Here is a 21,084-nt window from a genome sequence, read left to right as displayed (position 1 = left end):
TCAATGAAAAAAAAATTACTCAGATTATCGTTATTTAAATAAAAATATAGTCTGAATGTATAGAAAGTTCCGTACTTTTAATCTATGATACAATTAGCATGAAGACCAAAGATTTGTTACATTTACATGCAAGCAATATACAGAAATAATAGAGAATGTTAAAAAAAAATTTTGTAAGAATTNCATTTATCTCCTTCTTCTACTGAATATATATAAAATCAAAAATGAAGATGAAACAAAGGAAAATTATAGACATATGAAAAAGTGGGGGGGGGGAATAATAACGAAAAAAATCACAAGCAACTGATTAAAAATTCAAAAAAAGAGGAAAAAAACGGATGCATTATTATGAAAAAAATTATACTCTTAGTATTAAATTTGTTTTTAGATATATTGATAACTTAATTATCTTTAATTTTCAAGATTATACTATTTTATTAAATGATATTTACCCTGGGGAATTAATCTTGCTTCGTAATCATGATGATAATATTAATTTCAATTTTTTGGCTTTGGGTATCATAAAAGTTGAAAATATCTGCTTTGTTGACTGATACGATAAAAGAAATGATTTTAATTTTAATATCTATAAACTAATTACTTGGAATTCTAATGTTTCTAGGAGCATCTATTTAAATACCACTTTTAATGAAATAAACAGAATTAAAAGAATATGTAGTAATATTTATTTTTCCAAAAAACAAATCGATAAACTCTTTCAAAATTTGATAAAAAACAATGGATACTCAACTAAAGTAATAAAATTTTATATAAAATCATTGAATTAATCGTATATTTTTGTGAATATATTTACTAAACATTTTCTTTGTTAATTTATATAATTTTCCCATGTGCAAATCCATTTCGGGTAAATCCGTTCCCAAAATTATTCGCTAAATAATTTCTTTGTTAATTTGTATAATTTTTCCATGTGCAAATCCATTTCGGGCAAATCCGTGGTCAAAATTATTTACTGAAAAATTCCTTTACTAAAAAATTTCCTTAGTTAATTTATATGATTTTTCCGTGTGCAAATCCATTTCGGCCAATTCCGTGGGTAAAATTATTTACTAAAAATTTCTTTATTAATTTTTCCATGCGAAAATCCATTCCGGGAAAATCCGTGGCTAAAATTATTTTCAAAACAGGCAATCTATGTTTTTCTTTTTTATTTTATATTTTTTCTTAAATAAATATTTATTTTCTGAAATTATTTACGGTCAACTTTTTAAATTATCCAGTATAATATTACCTTGAGCACATCCATTTCGGGCCCATCCTTGGTAACTAACAAATCAATGCACAGCATAACAAATCACTTCAGCAAAGCAGTAAGAACGGCACTTTAAATTACTCTAGTTACATTAATTTGCGCTTTTGTTTTCATATTTTGTAATCTGGAAATCGTGTTGCGAAAATATTTTTAAATCATTCTTGAAAAATTTCCCATTCATGTAAGTACATCTGATTTCGCTACTCGCTTTATAGATTTTGTTTTTTACTGTTTTTTCTTTATCTTTTATTTTATTTTCTGTTTTTATGTGTTATTTTTACTTATTGTGTTCTATTTCATTTGTTGTATTTTTTGTAAAAAAATTTTTTGAGTGCTCCTAACACTATTGTATTAATATATTTTGCTTTGGCTATATTGATACAATATCAGAAAGCACTCCTTTTTTGCAGATATAATCGTGTGGGCTGATGAAAAGATTATATCTTTTATTTTCCGGTTTTTTTTAAAATTTCATCCTTTTTTCCTTTTTTTCTTTAAAAATCAGTTGTCTGTTATTTTTTCATTATTATTCCCCCCCCCTTTTTCATATGACTATAATTTTCCTTTGTTTTATCTTCATTTTTAACTTATCTAATGAGTTCTGTTTACTTGCAGCTAATGCGCAATAAATGAAACTTTTCTTAACTTTGTTCGTGCTTTCTTGTAATTATTTATTTTGTTGTATATATATATATATGAATTATTGCAATTTCATAAATTGACGTTTAAAACTACCTAGTTTGCATGATTACTAACATTTTTTAATTAAATATAATTTAAATATTCAGTTTTTATTTTTTCTTTTCGTTTTTTTATCTCTCGTTAACATTTCGAACGATTTAATTTGATGTTAAAAAATTGACGCTTAAAATTACGTAGTTTAACATGATTATTAATGACTTTTTATACAATCCGACCTAAAACACATAAAAAAAAAATTTTATTCCCCGCTTTTTGTTTTTAATTTTGTTATCTTTTTTTGCCAAATTTGAACTTTCGTTGAATACATCTACGCATAAAAATACAGTACTTACGTTTGGAGTGTTTATTACGAATGAATGAAATACTTATTACAACATAATGAAATATTAGAAATTTTTTTAAAGAAATTTCTAAGTATTACGTTTTTACAATTTAATGTGTATATTGTCTGAGATTTAGTAATTACTCGTAATAAGGTCCTATGTAGCTGGTTAACTTTTACGCAAATTTACTTTTCAGTTCGCTCACCAGAAGAATTTCGAGGAAAAATTCGAAAAGCACGAGCATCGCTCAAAAATTCCGCAATTGCTGTGAATAAAAACAAATATTATTTTGTTAAATTAAAATTGATTTCTTTTTTAGAAGTCTCGGAAATTTCGAATCGTGTTAAAAAAGGGCAAAAGATTTTTCTCCGATGATTGCTACAAAGACGGGTGTGAACGAGATATCGCTCGAGTTTAATTCTCAAATCGATTTTTTGTTTTTATTATTGAATGGTAAAAAAAATGTCAGATCGTAATTGAAGTCTAAAAATATAGTCGCCTTTCAAAAAATATCGGTCTCCAATGATCCTCACTAGCCCTGGATATGAAGAACATTAAGACAAAAGAATAAAATCAAATCATAATTTTGTCTCATATGTAGAATAATACTCTATCCATGAGTTTTTTTGTTTTTCACATGGATAAGAGCAAAAATTGTTTTTTTTAAATTAAGTAAAATTTTCAAAAACGGCAACACTGTTAAAACACAAGCTTAGTAACTTATCGTTTTGAATGACGTTGCATTTTGCTATTTTTAGAAGATTTTGTGATTATTTTGCAAGATTCGCATCATTTTCAAGGTGTATGCCTTTGCCTTGCCATTAACAAGGCTTAAAATATGCTTCAAGTATACTTGAAGAGCTTAGTGGAAGAAACAGATAAGTGACATTTTGGTCAATTTGAATAAATGAGCTTCAAAGTTCGTTTCTCGTTTTTGTTTCTTCGCTTAATCTTTATGTTTTTAGTATATTTATGATAGCTCATAAAATGTTTGGGGATATATTTATTTGACCTTAACTCTTCTATAATGGAGGATTTTTAATGATTTTTATACGTAGCGTCTGCTTGATTTCATATTTAATGTTATTCAACGAATATAATTTTGCCTAAAAGGCTAAAAATACACATATATTTAAACTTATATTCACGAAATAAAGTTTTAACGCCCTCAATTTTTGACAAACTGGCATAACTTTTTATCTTAACTTATTAGTTCGAAAAGGATTCAGAGGCAGCAACATACGCGGAATAGATGTTTTACCGGTATTAATCGCTTCCCTTGGCGAGAATTTGGTAATTATTGATTTCAAAAAGAATTCTTTTAATTAGTGCCAATTGTGGTCAAAATGCTATAACATTTCGTAACAAAACTGGAATTGTTTAAACTTGATTAACTGTGCCAAATCTCTTTGAGTTTGATTTCATAGTGTTGATTCTTACCGATTTGTTGATTATTTAGTGGCCTTTTTTTCAACCCGTTCGAAGATCGAGTATTCAGCTAGTAACTATAATAATATAATGAAAAAGTTGAGCAAAATATTATTTATTTTCAGCGCCAATCTTCTCCAAAAAAATTATTATTGGGGCAGTGGGGTTAATATATAGGTGTATAGACTGGAATAGCGAACCAGAAACAATAAAATTATATGTTGAAGCCATCTGAGGACGAATTACCTTCTGCTTTTTAATTACTAATTTGTAATAGAATTTTTCAATAATTGATTCGAAATAAATGATTCAACATTCCTCCTAAGAGTATAAAAGCTGTTGTTTCAAGTTTTTCATTTTTTTCCATATTAAATTCGACATATTCCGTCTTAGCTTTCGTTGCCAAGCGAGTGATTTTCCAGAGTTTTTTGTTGATGTCATTTATCTCCTTCTTCTACTGAGTATCTTCGGAATTAATAGATTTAATATAATATGTGAATGTTATATATAAGACAAAAATGAGAACTCTCCTCGTGAAATTTAATTTTTTTTTATTAAAAAATGTCGCTCGCTTGCTTCCTTTACTAAGTTCCAGAATTTAATTTTAACTATATCTCTTGCAAATCGAAATTTTTGACTGTAATTAAATCCTATAACATTACGTATTGCTTGTTGAGAACAGAAGAAATTTCGATTTGTCATCTTTCAATAAGAGACATGTTGATTTTTGTCCTGTATGATTGATGCATATAGATTAGAAGATATGACATGAAGATGGGCCCAGTGTGAACATTGAAATACAAGATGTCATTAACCTGCTTTTTTTTCTTCAGCCATTCAAAATATACAACTACGAAAATTTCTGTAAGCTCTACTCATATATACAACACTGGATTACCCTGAATAACTTTTGATCTAATAATCGGATTTTTCACATTCTAAGGCTCAATCTTAATGGTTCGAGAAGGTGATTTCAAACATGCTAATTATTTAGTGCAGACAAAATTATTCGTTACGAAATCAGACAAAAAAAAACATAGTTTCTCTGAATAAACATAACTTTTTTGACTGCCTGACTTCCAAAATATAGGGGGTAGCCGCAGTCTGGAAAATATAGTCCCAATAGTTAGGAGCGGTCCTAAGCTTGGGCACCTTAATATTAATTTTACAATTTGCGCATTTTGCCATATTTCAAAATCTTATTAAGAGAATTGAACAATTTTTGCACACAATTATAAAATTCGCTTACCCAAAAATAATTCCGAGCAAAAAATAAGTTTGGTAAATATTTATTATTTTATTTAATAACAGTGTAAAAATTTTTGAACTGTAAAGTATACAATTTTTTGCATCATTTTAAACAAAGTAATTTTATATGGCGAAAAAACAAAAATTGGGCGAAATCGGTCGAGTAGTTCCTGAGAAATCGAGTTTTAAATATACGACTTTTTAAAAATTTCATTTCTTAGAAACTTATCGACCAATATAGCATTCAATGTCGTTGCCCCCAACATCATTATTACCAAACATTTGAAAAAGTTTAGTGATTTTGTTTTCTTTTTTATGATTAAAATTGAATGCTTAAATATTTCCAAATTTGTAGAATCATCCAACTATCATGATGCGTATTCTTAAATAAATACCAGTCCAATATGTTTTCGATATTTTTAGATTAAGTCTTCATAAAATAAAAAAAATAATTAAAAAAAAAAGTCTTTCTCTAGATAAGTATTATAGCTCAAAGGATTAGTCCAAGAAATCCCTATTTGATCTTAAGTATTTCGGTTTTACGAAGGCTCTGGTGTCAACATAAAGCTCTTAGTTACAATGTATAAAAATGTATTAAACAATGTATCAGCTTAAATACTAAAGCTTAAATGATGTATAAGACAACGTTTTCTAACGAATAATATGCTGTTGTTGTAACTGTTGTGACTTTAGTAACTTAGGACCGTCTAGTTAAGTTTTCTTACTAAGCAGCATCCTCGAATTATGAATATGGCACGAAGGGAAAAGTGATTTTTGTCTAAATTTGAAAGGCAGTTGTACCCTCTTATAACGAACCCGCATATAAAGAGATTCCGGATTTAACAAACCAAATGGAATGCTTGTTTGATGCAATGTGTTAGAAAGTATTCTTGCAGCTAGCAATTTTTTTCAGTTTTAAGGAGGGAAATTATTTTTGTGTAACTGAACTAATGAAAATGTATAACAAAAGTATACATCAATTATTTAAAAGTATAATTATGTTTCGGTGTCATTTAGAAATAGTTGAATCGTTTATCATCACCGGATGAAAAAGCAGGAGAAAAGCACCAGAAAAAAAAGAGCGCCTTGTTAGTAATTATATAAACTTAAAAACGAATTCAATTCAGGATGTTGAGCCAAAGTTTAATGTAGTTAAATATTTATTCAAATGAAATTGGATATTTTTTTAAGAAATTAATACTAATTAAGGATTAGTTTTAAGTTTATGCAAAAGATTTTTCAGAACTTAATTTTAGCTGACAACATGTTTTTGGACTCTTAAAAAGTTTTGAAATTGTTCTAGAAGATATTTAATAACGTCCAAATATTTATTAAAAAACATTGAATTTGGATTCAATGACCCGAATGGATTCGGATGTTAAATTAATATAATGGTCGATATGGTATTTTTCTTTTCCTTGGTTTTTCTGAGGGCTTTTTTTCCGTGATTCACTGAAGAATACTCGGTTTCATCATTCCCAAACTTTACTTTTTCTTATAAGCTTGTGTTTTATTTAACTGCTTAAAATATCAAAAGCAATAATCGAGAGCTGCTAGCAAAATCGAGAGCTGCTGGGGAAAAAATTTGTTTCTTCGTCAAGACCGTTCCCTCGCTAATTAACACGTTCATTAATTAACACCGAGAGTGAAGGAGAAATAGAAGCTCAGCTCTCTAGTTGCATCCATCGCCTTCAGAACGTAGACATAATATGTAGCATAGACATATGGAAAACCGATGATAGTTTAGTTCCACTGGACGTAGGTATCATTTATAATAAACAAAAAGCTTGATGATTGAAGAATTTATTTTTTGTTAAAGATACTGGATAAATTACCGTGATTTGCAGAAGAATTTGACTGATAAATTTTCTACTGTTCATATAAATGAGACATTCCATATTTTTAATGTACCTTCTTCCGAAGTTGATTTATTTCCAAAATTCAAGATGATTATTTTAATGAGATATTACATATCGTTGATGTACCGTACCCCTTTCCCGACCATTTAATCCTGTCGACTTATAACGTCGTTGCCGAATGGAAGGATTAAAACAGGTCTTAGGCAGGGAAGGGGGGTACAAAATTTATTTATTAATTATTAGACAGAGCAGTCATGAAAAGTGCACACGAAAAGTTGTGTTTCTTTATTATATGTTAGGGAAAATCTTGCAAAGTAAAATCCGTAAAATGTCTTAATTTAGGGAAAGAGGGAAATCTTAGTAATTGTAATTGGTTTATCAAATAGGTCGAGGGTTTCCCACAGAGAGCCAAGGGAAAAATGTCCTGCTTTTAATTAAATGCATACTTGAGCCAAAAATAGATTTAAGAACAGGATGCGGCTTTTAAAAGTGTAAGAAAGCATTTCGATTTGAATAATTGATTAGGATAACATAAGAAGATTAATAGAAGCTTTTTATGTTATATATATNTCATCAGAGAACACAATAGATCTCCACTTTGTCTTCCAGTGAGCTGTAACTCGAGACCATTCACGCCATATACGGCAGTTGTTTTGAGTGAATGAAATGCAAGTAACAGGGCATCTCACTCGGAGTTGCACTTAAAGTAGCCGTTTTGTAACAGCTCGTTGTGTCACTACAGTGCCAACAGCAATTCGAATTTCTGATACAGACGCAGTACGGTGTGCAGAGCCATACGCCGTACATGGCAGTCTTCTCTGTGAGTAGTGCCGTGTGGCAGCCCACAATCCGGTCTTTTTGCCTTGACCACTGCTGGCCAAAAAACATGCACAGTGAACCGTGGTGCCTCAAACGTTCGCCTTTCAATGAGGTGAACCCGTTTCGAATCCCAGCGATGGCTGGTCGATACGAATTGCGTAGCCGGCTCGCACCGACCACAGTGCTGACGCAAAATAACCTCAAAGGTAGACGGATCAAAGGTAGAAAGTCCTCCACGAAAGCAGATTTCTCCTAATACTTGATAAAAGGAGTTTCCTTGTCTTCTGGATTGGGTTCAAAATTACAAGGCTACGGAATTGAACATTAGTAGTCGTAAACTCAAAAATTGGATCTGTTGTTCAACGACGGTTTTGATATAAAATAATATAAGCCTTTCGATTAACCGGATTTAGTCAACCGATTGTTTGTAATTGTGTCAATCAAGTTCTTATTTTCCAGTAATAGCATTTAAGAAATCTGAATGATATTAAAGATATTCTAGAATTTAACTTTAACCAATCACATTTCGATATTTTTTGATAACTACAGCCATTTTTAACCCCAAAAAGCTTTTGGCTAGTAAACATACGCTTAGTGACAAAGGAAAAACATCATTACTCTTGTTATTTGATACTCGTACTTCTTTCCAATGGTATGGATGGTACTTCCTTCCAATGGTGTGGATAGTACTTCTTCTCAATGGTTTTGCTCAATAATATCGACTGGTATTTATACTTTCTTCGATAGAATCGAAAACAATTAAAATTATAAATTTTTACAACAATATAATTTATGAATTCCGATGGCCTTATTCTATCTTACTTATTCTACGTTATTTAAAACTTAGTTTAAAACTAACGCCTTGATTTTAATGACCCTTGCATTTTTTTTTGCACTTGCACTTTGGTCACTTTTTCAGATTTTTCGGATATTTTCTTAGAAGCAAATTGAAGTATTTTTTGAATTTTAGATAATTTTTCTGGGTATTTTTCCCCGTTTTCTTTATTTTGTTCAGGAGTCAGTATTTTTCTTTCTATGTTATTTTAGCGTATAATATTTATTTCGAACTTTTATGAATGTTGAGCGTGAATTTCATTGTTTTAGAGATTTTGGATGAAGTAATTTTAAAGCTTTGCGTTAATTCAAGATTTTTATTTAAATAATAGGACACCTTTTGGAATTTTTAAGGGCATTTTTTGCTCTCTTTTATATGGATATTTAGGTCATCAAAATCCGGGCTCTATTTATAACCATTTTATTATTAAAACCATTTTACTACAATACACATTTATTCAATTATTAATGAACTAATTCAACTGCAAGAGATACTATACAAAAATATGTTTCAATTGAAATTCATCAATTAATTGTTTCTATAGTTTTCATTTGAGGCGGGGGATTTGAGTTTTAAATTGAAGTTAAATGCAATAAATTGTAATAAATATTGCAAATATGTTTTTTTTCTTTCTGAAACTATGTTTAGAGAGGGACAATATTTTTCATGATTTGCACTTAAAAAGACAAACTTCTTTCTTCAAATGCTGCATTAACCAATAAGAAGAGTTGTTATCAATATTTTATTAGAAATGCTAATAATTAAAAACATTTTAATATTTTCAACAACAAAAATTATGTAATTTTTTAACTATTTCATTTTATAACCGATGTTAAACAGTCGACCCAATTTGGTGTTTATTGCAAATTTTAACTAAACCCAGAAGACGGGGAACTCCTAAATTAATCATTGGGACAAACTAGCCTTCGTGAACGACTTTTTGACGAAATTAGCCTGCATTTGCTTAACATGGAGCGGTTAGCCTGATGACAACGTGATCCTTACCCATGATCCGTCCAACATTCTGAGTATTTTACACCAGCATATTGGTCAGTGCGAGCTGGGAGCCGAATTCGTATCTACCAGCAATTACTCGGATTCGAACCTGAGTAACTTCATTGCGAAGCGATAGCTTTATCCTTTAAGTCACCGCAGCCTTTTTTTTTTTTACTTTTTAAGAAAGAGAAGAAAAAAAATGCCTTATAGAGATACACAAATAATAAAAATTTTTCAGGCGTATATAATAAAATTATAATAATTAAATTGTGTCGTTTAGTTTTAAAACCGGCAACTTGAATTTGTTATTCAAAAGATTTTTGCAATAATATTTTAAGTTAAGGTAAAAAAACAGACTAGAAGAAGAGAAAAATCAACCGAAGAAAAGTGAAATTGGTTTGAATAGGCGACACATTTTCTCCCATAGAAGATATGGATCCACCCCTATCCTTGACATTTGAACGTGCCCTACTTCCCTTTTGGCCTAATTATGAAGCGTGCTGATCTTTTGTTCGAAAGTGTTAATATTTGAGCAGAATTTTATCGACATTTATTCTTACATCAATTAGGATAAGTTTTTCATTTATTCTTTTTCAAGGGATTTTTCAACAAAAATACTTTTTTTTTTTCCATCATAAACGACTTCAAAAATATTACGTTTTTTTCCTATTTTTATTTATTCATTTTAATTCTTGTTAATTATTTGGACGATTTATTCCAATTTTCTTAAATTATCATATAAAATTACGTAGTAAAATATTATTAATTACGATTCATAAAATACGATTTTAAAAAAATTGGTTCTTATTTTCTCTTTTCTTCTTCATTTTTTCTTTTCTTTTTTTCTTTCTTTTATTTTTTCTCTTTTATGTTTGTTTATTTTACACTCCTTAACTATACGGATGATTTATTTCTAATGTCTTAAACTGATGTTAAATATATGATTGATATGATTGTTAATTGTTTTTTAAGACTTATGACTTAAAAAATCTTAAGTAGATGTTCGTTTTTTTTTATCTCCTTGGTCTTTTAATCGAATAATTCTTTTTAACTTTCTTTAATTGACAAGTTAAAACACATAATTTAGTATAATATCAACGACCTTTTTCTATTAAATATGAGTTTAAAAGAAATAATTTATCTTCCTTTTTTCATTTTTCTTCCTTTTCTTATTTCTATTTGAGCAATTAATTTCAAATTTCACGAATTAACGCTTCAGGTTATATAGTTTAACATGATTCTTAACGACCTTTCATTGAATACTATGTAAAAAGCATAAAAATTTTCTTTCTTTCATTTTGTTTAGTTGTTCTTCCGTTTCTTTACTTTTTTTAAATTTTTTTTTTATGTATTTGAAAAATTAATTTCAAATTTCATAAATTGATACTTCAGATTACATAACTAATCATGATTCCTAACGAAAGACTCTTCATTCAATACGAATTAAAAAATATAAAAAATATTTTTCACTTTCTTCAGTTTTCTTTTGTTCTCACTTTCTTAACTTTTTTTTTAAATTTCTCTTCATTTATTTGAAAAATTTATTTTAAATTTTCTAAATTTAACGTCTCAGATTGCGCAGTTTAACAGGATTCTTAACGACTTTTCATTGAAAAAGTGAAACCTATTCGCAACATAGGCATAAAAGTTTTTAAATAAGATTTTTAAATCAAAATATACTTTTGTTGAAAAAATAATAACTAATGAAACCTACTCACTACGTAGGTAAAGTTTCTAAACAAGATTTTTAAGTCAAAATATGTTACTTACATTAAAAAATAATAATAAACCCTGAAACCTATTCGCAATGTTGGCATTGAAGTTTCTGTATAAAATTTTTAAATCAAAATGCGTGTATTACTTATATTGAATAAATAATAAGTAGTGAAAGATGCTCACATCGTAGGTAAAGTTTTTAAAAAAGATTTTTAAGTCAAAATATATATTACTTATAGTCAAAAAATAATAAGCAGTGAAACCATTCACAACATAGGTATTAAAGTTTCTAAATAAGAATAAACAGTTTGTGTAATCAGATTAAGATGAAATTATTGTCCAAAAATAACCAATGTCGATAAAATAGAATTGCATACGAGGAAATGCGTTCGGTCTCCATGACGATGACATAGTTACACGCTCAGAAATAAGATGATTAATTATTTCTCTTTTCATTCATTTCACTAATTCTTTCACAAATGTACCACAGATTTTACTTTTTGGGAAAAGAACACGTCATATTACTATTCTCAAATTCTCTATTAAAAATATCAGACAAAAATATTTTAATGTCATGCAAAAAAACATAATGCACAATGAATGCAGGTTTGCGTTACGCGGTAATTTAATTTTCCTGTAATTGCTACTTGTTAATTCCCGAAGCTTGGTAGCTTCTAGGTTTTATCGCAAAGACTTGGTAAAAGGCTAAAATGGAATCATATTAAGCATATTTTTGACTTTCACCAAGCTACTTCGGTAAAAGCTAGGTTTTAATGGTATCTAAGATTTACCAAACTTCGGGCTTTTACAGTAAAATATACACACCAAAAAACAAATTCAAAACAAGACTAGAATATGCTACTAGTTTGCTAGTAATTCAAATGATTTAAGAATTAAGTTTTATATCAGTCGCATACTGATATAAAACCTAATTTTAAGACCATTACTGGAAACGTTAAAAAAAAATTCATTCTTGAAATCTAAAGTATTTAAAATAAATAATGGTTTTCTTTTGTTAATTAGTTTATAAATGCAAAGGAATTTTATTTATGAAGTCGGGGCTCTGCCAAAAGAAGGTCAATTGTTTAGGTTTCCATAGATAAAGAAAATTGGGATTCCCTGAATTAAAAAACACAGCAAAAGTGATTACTAAAATTCTTAATAAACAAATACATTTATAACATATTGTCTTTTATGACTGAAAAGGGTAAAAAAAATAGTTTTTTGTGACAATTAAAGAGGAAATCAAGATTTTACTATCTCAACTCTAAGAAAAATTTTTTAATATGTAAAACCATACTGAGGTAAAAGCTAATTTTTAATTATAGTTACATACTGATATAAAACATAATTTTTAATTATACTAATTAAAAATTAGGTTTCTGTAACATAAATATGACATTCAAATCGAGAGTTAGATTGCATATGGTTAAAGCAATAACTAAAATTTCATTTAAGTGGTTTTATACGTGATTAATTTCTTTTTTTTTTGTAAATGGAGAATACTAGTTTAGTTACACTGTATAAAATTAAAACAAATATCTAAGATAATATTTTTTTAAAGCAAAAATTACACGATAACTTTCTTTTTCTTATATGATTTGAATCAAATTACATTGCTTAAGATAGCTTAAGACTAACATTATTTTATTTGAATTCTAATGTTAAATTTGGAGTTAGTGATAAATAAATAAACTAACTTTTCTTATGGAGACTATGGCAACGAATCTTATGAAGATTAGGCAAAGTAAATATTTTTATTCTTTCAAGGGCTCAATAGAGACTTCTCAGGGGAAAGGGCTGTTTTTTAATATTTCAAAACTGCAAAATTGTTTTCGATTGTTTATTTTTTAATATATTGTTGGTTGGGATTTGTGGGCTCCTTGTAAGGATTTTGTATTCCTGATATTTTTTATATGTCTTGGGTTTGGTTATTGAAATTTAAACCCAGTTAAATTATTATAAGATCGTTTCGAGTGCCGACATTTTTTGTTTCCTGCGTCGGGTTCCTGTTATTATTTTTTTTTTTTAAATATTTTATTGCAAAGATTTTAATGATTTTATGGTGCTTGAGTGTCTATTACCGAATACTTATCCGTATTACCAGGTTTCAAACCGTTTTTTAATTAAAAATAATTTCTACATCAGCCATAAATATGTAAAACTCACCTCTATCGGTGATTTTGCACTCATCCTAAACTGATATGTACTTCGAATTTCTGAAATTGTTACTAATTCTGTAATTTTTGTGTTTGCTATTAAAATCAACTTGCTATAAAATTAATTACTTATTTGAACAAAATTAAATTGAACTTTCGAACTTTCAGCTTAACTTAAAACTCAGTACGATGAAAAAAGCGAAACAAATATCTATCGTCCTTTCTTTTGGAGATAAAAACAGGTATTAACCACTTGGACGATAATTAAATAGATTATTTTCTTATCAATAAAGAAATTCTTAACATATTTTGCATCAAACCTTTTCAAATTACATTTTTTATCATTTTATTTAGTAATTAAAGGAGTTAGAAAACGTTACCGTGAGAGAGTGGTGGGTCAAATGTTTTTTTATTATGTTTATGTAATGTTCAACAATAAGCTGCAATTTACTCAGCTTTTCAGTATATTTCGAATCAATCGTTAATGGTCAACCAAAAAAAAAATTCAATAAACAAAATAATAAAGGAAACTAAATGTTTCATTTCAAGTTTAAAATAATAATTTCAATTTAATCAAAATGCAATAGCTACTTCTCTGTATTTTTAAGAATATGACGTTGTCCATTTCATCTTTATTTTTTGGTGCAATTAAGTAAGTAAATTTCATTTTTCAAAAAGAAATAAAAAAATAGAAATAAAAAAAACGTTCATTATATAGTTTTTTATTGCACTGAAATACAAGGTAAGAAATGAAACAAAGAAGATTCTACAAATTAAATTATTCCATTCAGTTTTGACTATTTTGTTACTTGTTTTTTTTCTTGTTTGAAGCATTAAAAAACATGAAACCTGTTACTACGCTAGCTAATTAAATTAATTGCAATGAATAACAAACGAAAAACAAACTGATGGGATCGTCTGAGCAAAATGCGTAACCCTGAAAATGCAAAAATATGACCTTTTGTAGCCAAAATATTAATTAATATTTATCCTTTCAAATTAAATAAGGAATTTTCCCACAAAATTTAAACTTGAAAATAGCGAGTGTTTTTTAAATTTTTTTTTCTCATTTCCTTTACAGAGGTGCCAACAATTACGATTTATCCGTAATTATTACGATTTTATAGTCAAGAATACTGTTTTCCGGTTGAGTAATAAAATTAACGGTTGTGAGAATTAAACTTTATAATCTATTTAAAATAAGTTTTTCTCCCTTTAACTACCAAGAATTACGAAATTTTGTTGTTCGCAACTTATCACGATAATTTTTTACTACTCTTTAAGCACTTCTAAAAATAATTAATAAAAAAATAAAAACGATTCGATAGAAAACCAGTAGCTAAAAAAATAAAAATAAATAAAAATCTGAGATCCTATCTTTTCCATTTCCAACATGCAATTCTAAAACTTAATAATCTCTCCTTTAGGAAAAGCAACTCAGATAAGCTCAGATTTGAAATAGAGTGAGAAAATTTTTTTAATGCTTCAAATGTAGAAAGATAAAAAGGAGCTAGTTCTATTTTAACCTAAAACTAGAACACTGTTTCCAAGTTATCAATTTAATTGTTTTACTGATGTATAAAGTTTCCGTATTGTATAATTTTTAATTTAGTACTTCTATCTAATTGTTATTTTTAGGGTTAACACCAGCAGTTAGTGGTCCTAAGGGCCACCCGGATATTCATTAGCGGTCCAAAAACTTGATATGGTAGACAAACTTGCAAAAAAAAAATTTAATGCAAAAAAAAAACTATCTTTTGTGTATTATTTCGTAAATTCCAAGAATCATTTCAAATTATCGAAATAATATTACATATTATTTAACAAATATATTTGTGAAATAGTATATTGCACCTAATTTCACAAATTTGTCACCAATGCGACATTTTAGCGACATTTGTGGAGCATTTTTCGATAACTGTCTCCATGTCGCCATATTGGCATGCACTCTAGTTTTTTTTTAAAATTTATATAATAGTAAGTTCATGCATACTTTTACTAATATTATATACCTACAAAGAATTGCGATAATTTGTGTTCCATAAACGCTAACTGTATATATATTCTGATAACGGTTGAGAAAGACCCTCCGAAATAAAATGATGAAAAGGGGAAAGAAGGGTGCTAAATTCAAGGACAGGTAGGGAGGGAGCATCAACCTCCCTTGAAACCGTCTAGAGGCAACTCTGGGTTACTTCACTTACAGTTTTCTTTTTATTAAAAAATTGATATAACTCAATATTTTTTCTAAGCAAAATCAATAAATTTAAATCTATTAAAATCAGGGAGATTGAAATCCCTGAATTAATATTTTCCCTTTAGAATGGGTTTTTATTCCCTCCGAAGAATCTTTTGGCCCTTTCAAGGGATTTTGCTAAAGTTGTTTTCCGAAGTTTTCTTGCTAAGAAAAATTTAAAGAAAAAGCCACAATTCGAGTTTTTTTTCATTAACTAAGTTTTTTTTATGCTAAAAAGAATTGAGTTGATTTCATACAGAATTGAGTTGATAAATAGCTTATTTATTTTTTAAAAAATTCAAATTTTTTTTAAAATCAATAATTTGGGAAATTTTTGCAAATGAATGAACACTGTAGCAGAATTTACTGTGTCAATTTACACCATTCTTCGCAAATTCAAATTTGTCTGCGAGCCTAGCACAGTCAGACAGAGATTATTATTGTAAAAATTAGACTTACTCTATTATGTGTACAGCAAATGTTATTAAAAGTTTGTTATTTTAGTTGCAACTTTTTGTTGTCTTTTTAAATGGACGGAAAGCCTTGAGTAAAACATTTTGCGGGATCCTTTTAATCTTCTCGTGCCTTGGTGCCCTTAGTAAGAAATCTTGCTGAGAATCTTTTTAAGCTTCATTTTCTGCGGGACCCTGAGAAAAACATTTTGCCGGACCCTTCTAATCTTCTGCGGAGCCAATCGTACAACGGCAAATTTTCGCCTAGTATTAAAATAAATCACTCAACTTATTTATTTAGAAATTTCTTTTGAATTTTTATTCGTAAGAATGAACAACTGAATAAATTTTTCTATTATTTTATTTTAATTTCAAATTTATATTATAGCTTTAATTATGATCAAGGATTTATTAAGCTTTTAACCCACAAAGTAGAAATGAGAAATTGCGTGTTTAAGGGCCTCGCTTAAATAATAAACTAAAAATGTTTAAATAAATTTTATTTTTTCAATTTCATAGTTTTGATTTCAATAATTAATTTTCTTGTGCGGACTCTAGAAGTTAAAAAAAAGAAGAAAAGACTATTGAGTTTGAGAACAATGCTTAGACTATTATTATCAATATGCTTGAAATTGAAAACACATTTTTCGAATTTTCATTGCTTAAAAAATTTTTAAGGAAATCTAGGTTTTTTAAATTATGTACAGAAATTGTTTTTTTGTCATGTTTTTTTGCCTATCCGAATTGTTTTGTTTTTTTGCCTATCCGAAAACTCCGGACAAAATTACGGTGAAAAGAACTGACACTCTGAGTGACGGTACGCTCTACCGTTAAATCAATTTTTATCGTGCTGTTTAACGAAACAAAAAAAAAATCTGATATTCAGTAATTTTTACAGTAAAATTTACCCAATCACTGTAATTAAGTGAATATTAATGTGAAATTAAGGTAAAAATTGATTTCACGGATGCTACACTGAGAGTGCCAGTATTTTTCCACGTAATTTTATCTAGAATTTTTTTATTTGTGGTCAAACACTCCACCATTACAGCGGCTGACTAAAAATGGACACATTTGAATCAAACAGTTACGTAATACTGTTGCAAACAGTTTTGAAAATAACAAATTGTTCAGTAAGAGATCTTTAACAGCTTTAAAGGGCACAAAATATTGACTCAGTTTTCAAACAATTAAAATCACAAGTGCATATTTTTCTAGCAGGGGGTGGGAGTAAAGTAGAATTTCCTAAATAGAATTTTTGTTTTAAAGAAAATAAATAAAACTGCTTTTTTGGGAGAATGGATAGGGGCAAACACTGTTATAAATTGTTTGGAAAAAATTTATTTCAATATTGAAAATTTTTTGAAAAGTCAGATCTGAAAATCATATCAGTTATTTCTTTATAAGTAACAAAATTAAACAATTTTAATTTTTTAAATTTTTTTTGTCTAAAAAATTGATTTAATTTAAAGATCAAATAATTTACTTTTCGGCTTACTTTACTTACTTTAGGCAAACTTAAATTAAAATTCACAACTTCAAAAAGTTTGTCACAAAAGTTAATTTATGAATGATCACTTTTGCAAAAAACAATTTTTTTGAATTATGACTCATTTTTAAGTGTCTTACAAAATATAAATTATTTTATCTCTCTATTAAGTAAATTTAATTTTAATTCTTTAATATTCCCAAACTCATAATAAATTTACGTTTGTACAAATTTGAAAGTTTATGAAAGTTTTTTATTAAACAATGAAAATTCATAACCTTTGTATATGAACATATTAAGTCATGCAAATGATTTTTTGGGCTTTTTTATTTACTTAATTTGCAAAACTTTTGAGTAAAAATAATTGTAAGCCATTTTTTGAGATTTCTATTCTCAAAATTACCGTTGTCAATAAAATTCCTCCACCTCTTTTTGTGTTTAAGGCTTATTCTTCAAAGCAGTTGGTTTAAGTATCCCACTTTTTAAAATATTTAATTTTTATGCATTATTTTTATAAACAGATTAATATACGTTAAGAAAAAGTGGTAAATTGTTTTCTGTGTATAGCTCTCCAAAAAATATTAATATTTTTAGCATAAATTATACATCTTCTCTACATTCCATTACTTATAAAAGAAAAATGTAAAATCACTTGCTATACTCTTTTGTGCCAGTTAGCATTTTTCATTATTATAATATAAAGATAGGATTCCTGGTAAAATAAATCTTTTTTTTTAATCCGAAAGAAGTTTTTATTTTCAAATATATAAATATTTAAATACTTATATATTTTAAATATATATTTAAGAATAAAAAATATATATCTATTAAGAAATCTGCTGATGAAAGACTTTATAACTAATTATATTTTCAAAAGCATTTATTTGTGCATATTCCTTTAAATACAGAACTGTAGTTATCCTGCAAGAAATGATATAATATTAAAATAACAAATTTTTTTCAAAAGAATTCGTTCATTAGTAAAAATTCGTATATTAGTAAAAAAGGACTTACTTTTAAAATGAAATGTTTTTCAAATGAAGGCATTAATTAATTTTAATATGCTCGAAAATATGTGTTGTCAGTACAATCAAAAATTAAATAAATAAAACTATAGCAGTGAAAAAGTAAATAAAAAATGCGACTACATACAAAATCTTAGTTAACCTAAAATAAAAAAGTAGCGGCAACTATATAACAAAATTTTTTCCAGAGTATAAACATTCCAAAACAAGTAAATTCTAAGGGGATTTAAATGAAAAAATTGAAATCACCTTCATCGTATTTTATTAAAATATTTGATTAAAATAGTTAAAATAAAAAAGTTTAAAACTTACTATATATTTAACTGATATAGCTCCACGAACTGACTATTTGCCCCTCACATAATCTAGAGTTCCATTTTCTCTATCCATAATCTTGATGAAAAAGACGTTTCTTTTTTTCTTTTTTTTTCTTTTCTTTTTATTTTGTTTTTAAAGGAGATAACTTTAAAATTTATATTCTAAACGAGATTATGGATGCTGAAACGGTTAAAAACCTGAAACATTAAGGTAATTCGTTACGTTTTTAAAGAGATTTTAAGTAATGTAAAAAAGAAAAAATAGAATCTTTCTGCAAAAATGAAATTGTAATGTAATTTTTTTTTATGAACGATGCTTGTAACACTGACAACACACTGATTACAAAATAAAGATAACATAAGATATACTTTGGTTCTGATTAACAACTGAAAAAAAAAAAAAAAAACTGCAATCTTTTTTTTAATAATACAAAGATAAGTGATAAAAATATGCAGATTACAGATGTGCCTTTTTTATATCTTGAACTTGTATGTAACTGTCTAAATACATTTGCATAAAATGAAGTTTTTTTTCTTTTCTTGGCAACGAATCATATTCAAGAGCTTGAAGTTATTAATGTTATGAACTTAGTAAGATATTTAAGTCTTTTATTACTAATTAATATCTTATATTTCTTTATAAATAATTTGTATAATATCAAGCTGAACAATTGTGTCGTTTCTGTTACAAGAGAATTTCTTATTTCAAAAACTTGAATAATATTGTAGTAAATTTAAGAATTCTTTAAATTTGATCTTAAGAAAAATAACACTATTAAAAAGTTTTTACCAAGAAAGATAAAATTTAATCAATTATTTGTTACTTAGGCATCTTTGTGTACAAATCTTACACTAAACAATCTTGTGCCTTCTATAAAAATTGAATTTTTCATTCCTTCAAACTGTCTAATATTGTAGGAAATTTAAGAATAACTGAAAAGTCATCGTAAGGAATTTAACATTACTTAGAAGCGTAACCCAAAATGCCGTAAAATTGAACCAAACCAATTATTAGTTGCATAATAATATTATAGATTTCTTTGAGTACAATTTGCATACTATTTAACTGTATATTTTTTTCTATTTGCTACAAATGAACTTTCCATTCTTGAAACTGTCTAATATTGTAGGGAGTTTAAGAATAACTAAATAGTCATTGTAAGGAATTGAACATTACCTAAAAGAGTAACCCAAAATGTGGTAAAATTGAATACATTATTATTTATATAATAATATCATACATTTCTTTGTGTACAATTTGTATACTATTTAACTATATAATTTTTTTCCTTTCCGCTACAAATGAACTTTCTATTCCTTGAAACTATCTGATATTGCAGAGAATTTAAGAATAACTAAAAGGTCATTGTAAGGATTTCAACATTACTCGAAAACGGGACACGAAATGTGGTAAAATGGAATCAATTAATAGTTTACATAATAATATATATTTTTTATGAACAATTTTGTATACTATTTAAATATATATTTTTTCCCTTTCTGCTGCAAATGAATTTCCATTCCAAAAATCCATCTAATATAGAAGGGAATTTAAGAATAACTAAATAGTCACCGTAAGGAATTCAAAGTTACCTAAATGTGTTACCCAAAAAAGTGTTAAAATTAAATAAAAAATGAGTAACATATTAATATCTTACATTTCTTAGCTATGTTTTTTTTAATCTTCGCTTTTCAATTTGTATTATTTTTGCTGAAAATTTAACATAAGCTCGTTATAATGATAAGGATTGTTCTGTTAAAATAATTATTTCGAAACTTTTGTTCTAGTTTGAAATACGCAATACGCGTAGTTTTTTCGGAAGAAAAAAGCATGATAGTTGATTCTTTAATTGTTTGCTTTCTCTTCTGCTTAAATTAAACAAAAGCTAATTTTTTTTTCGTTTATAGAAGCAACATTAGAATTTATGGTAATGTTTTAGACGTAAAATAGTCTTCTTTTTCTTTTCGTTTTTTTTTCTTCATATAAACTAATTTTTACACAATTTCGTTGGATTTATCAATAAAAATTCCTTTATAATAATTTTTGTAATAAAAATTGGCTTAATAATTTTACTAAAAATATCTTACTAGTTTAAATCGAAAAATTAAAAAAAAAATCACTTTAAAATCCTTTCGCCTCTTTAATAGCATGTAAATATAAAGCAGCGATTCTCTAATGGTGTTCAGCGAAACTCGAATTTTCCATA

At 27.4% G+C, this 21,084-nt stretch overlaps 1 protein-coding gene across 1 annotated transcript in view; it reads left to right on the top strand.

Moving 5' to 3' along the window:
• The window catches only part of LOC107453372 (ecdysone-induced protein 74EF), a 386,074-nt gene that overhangs the window by 294,853 nt on the left and 70,137 nt on the right, over window positions 1–21,084 (top strand). The window lies entirely within an intron of this gene.

Source organism: Parasteatoda tepidariorum, chromosome X2 (assembly GCF_043381705.1).
Source record: "Parasteatoda tepidariorum isolate YZ-2023 chromosome X2, CAS_Ptep_4.0, whole genome shotgun sequence".
Lineage (NCBI taxonomy): Eukaryota > Metazoa > Arthropoda > Arachnida > Araneae > Theridiidae > Parasteatoda > Parasteatoda tepidariorum.
The sequence above is the reverse complement of the archived record's forward strand: the minus strand, read 5'-3'. Positions and strand labels throughout refer to the sequence as shown.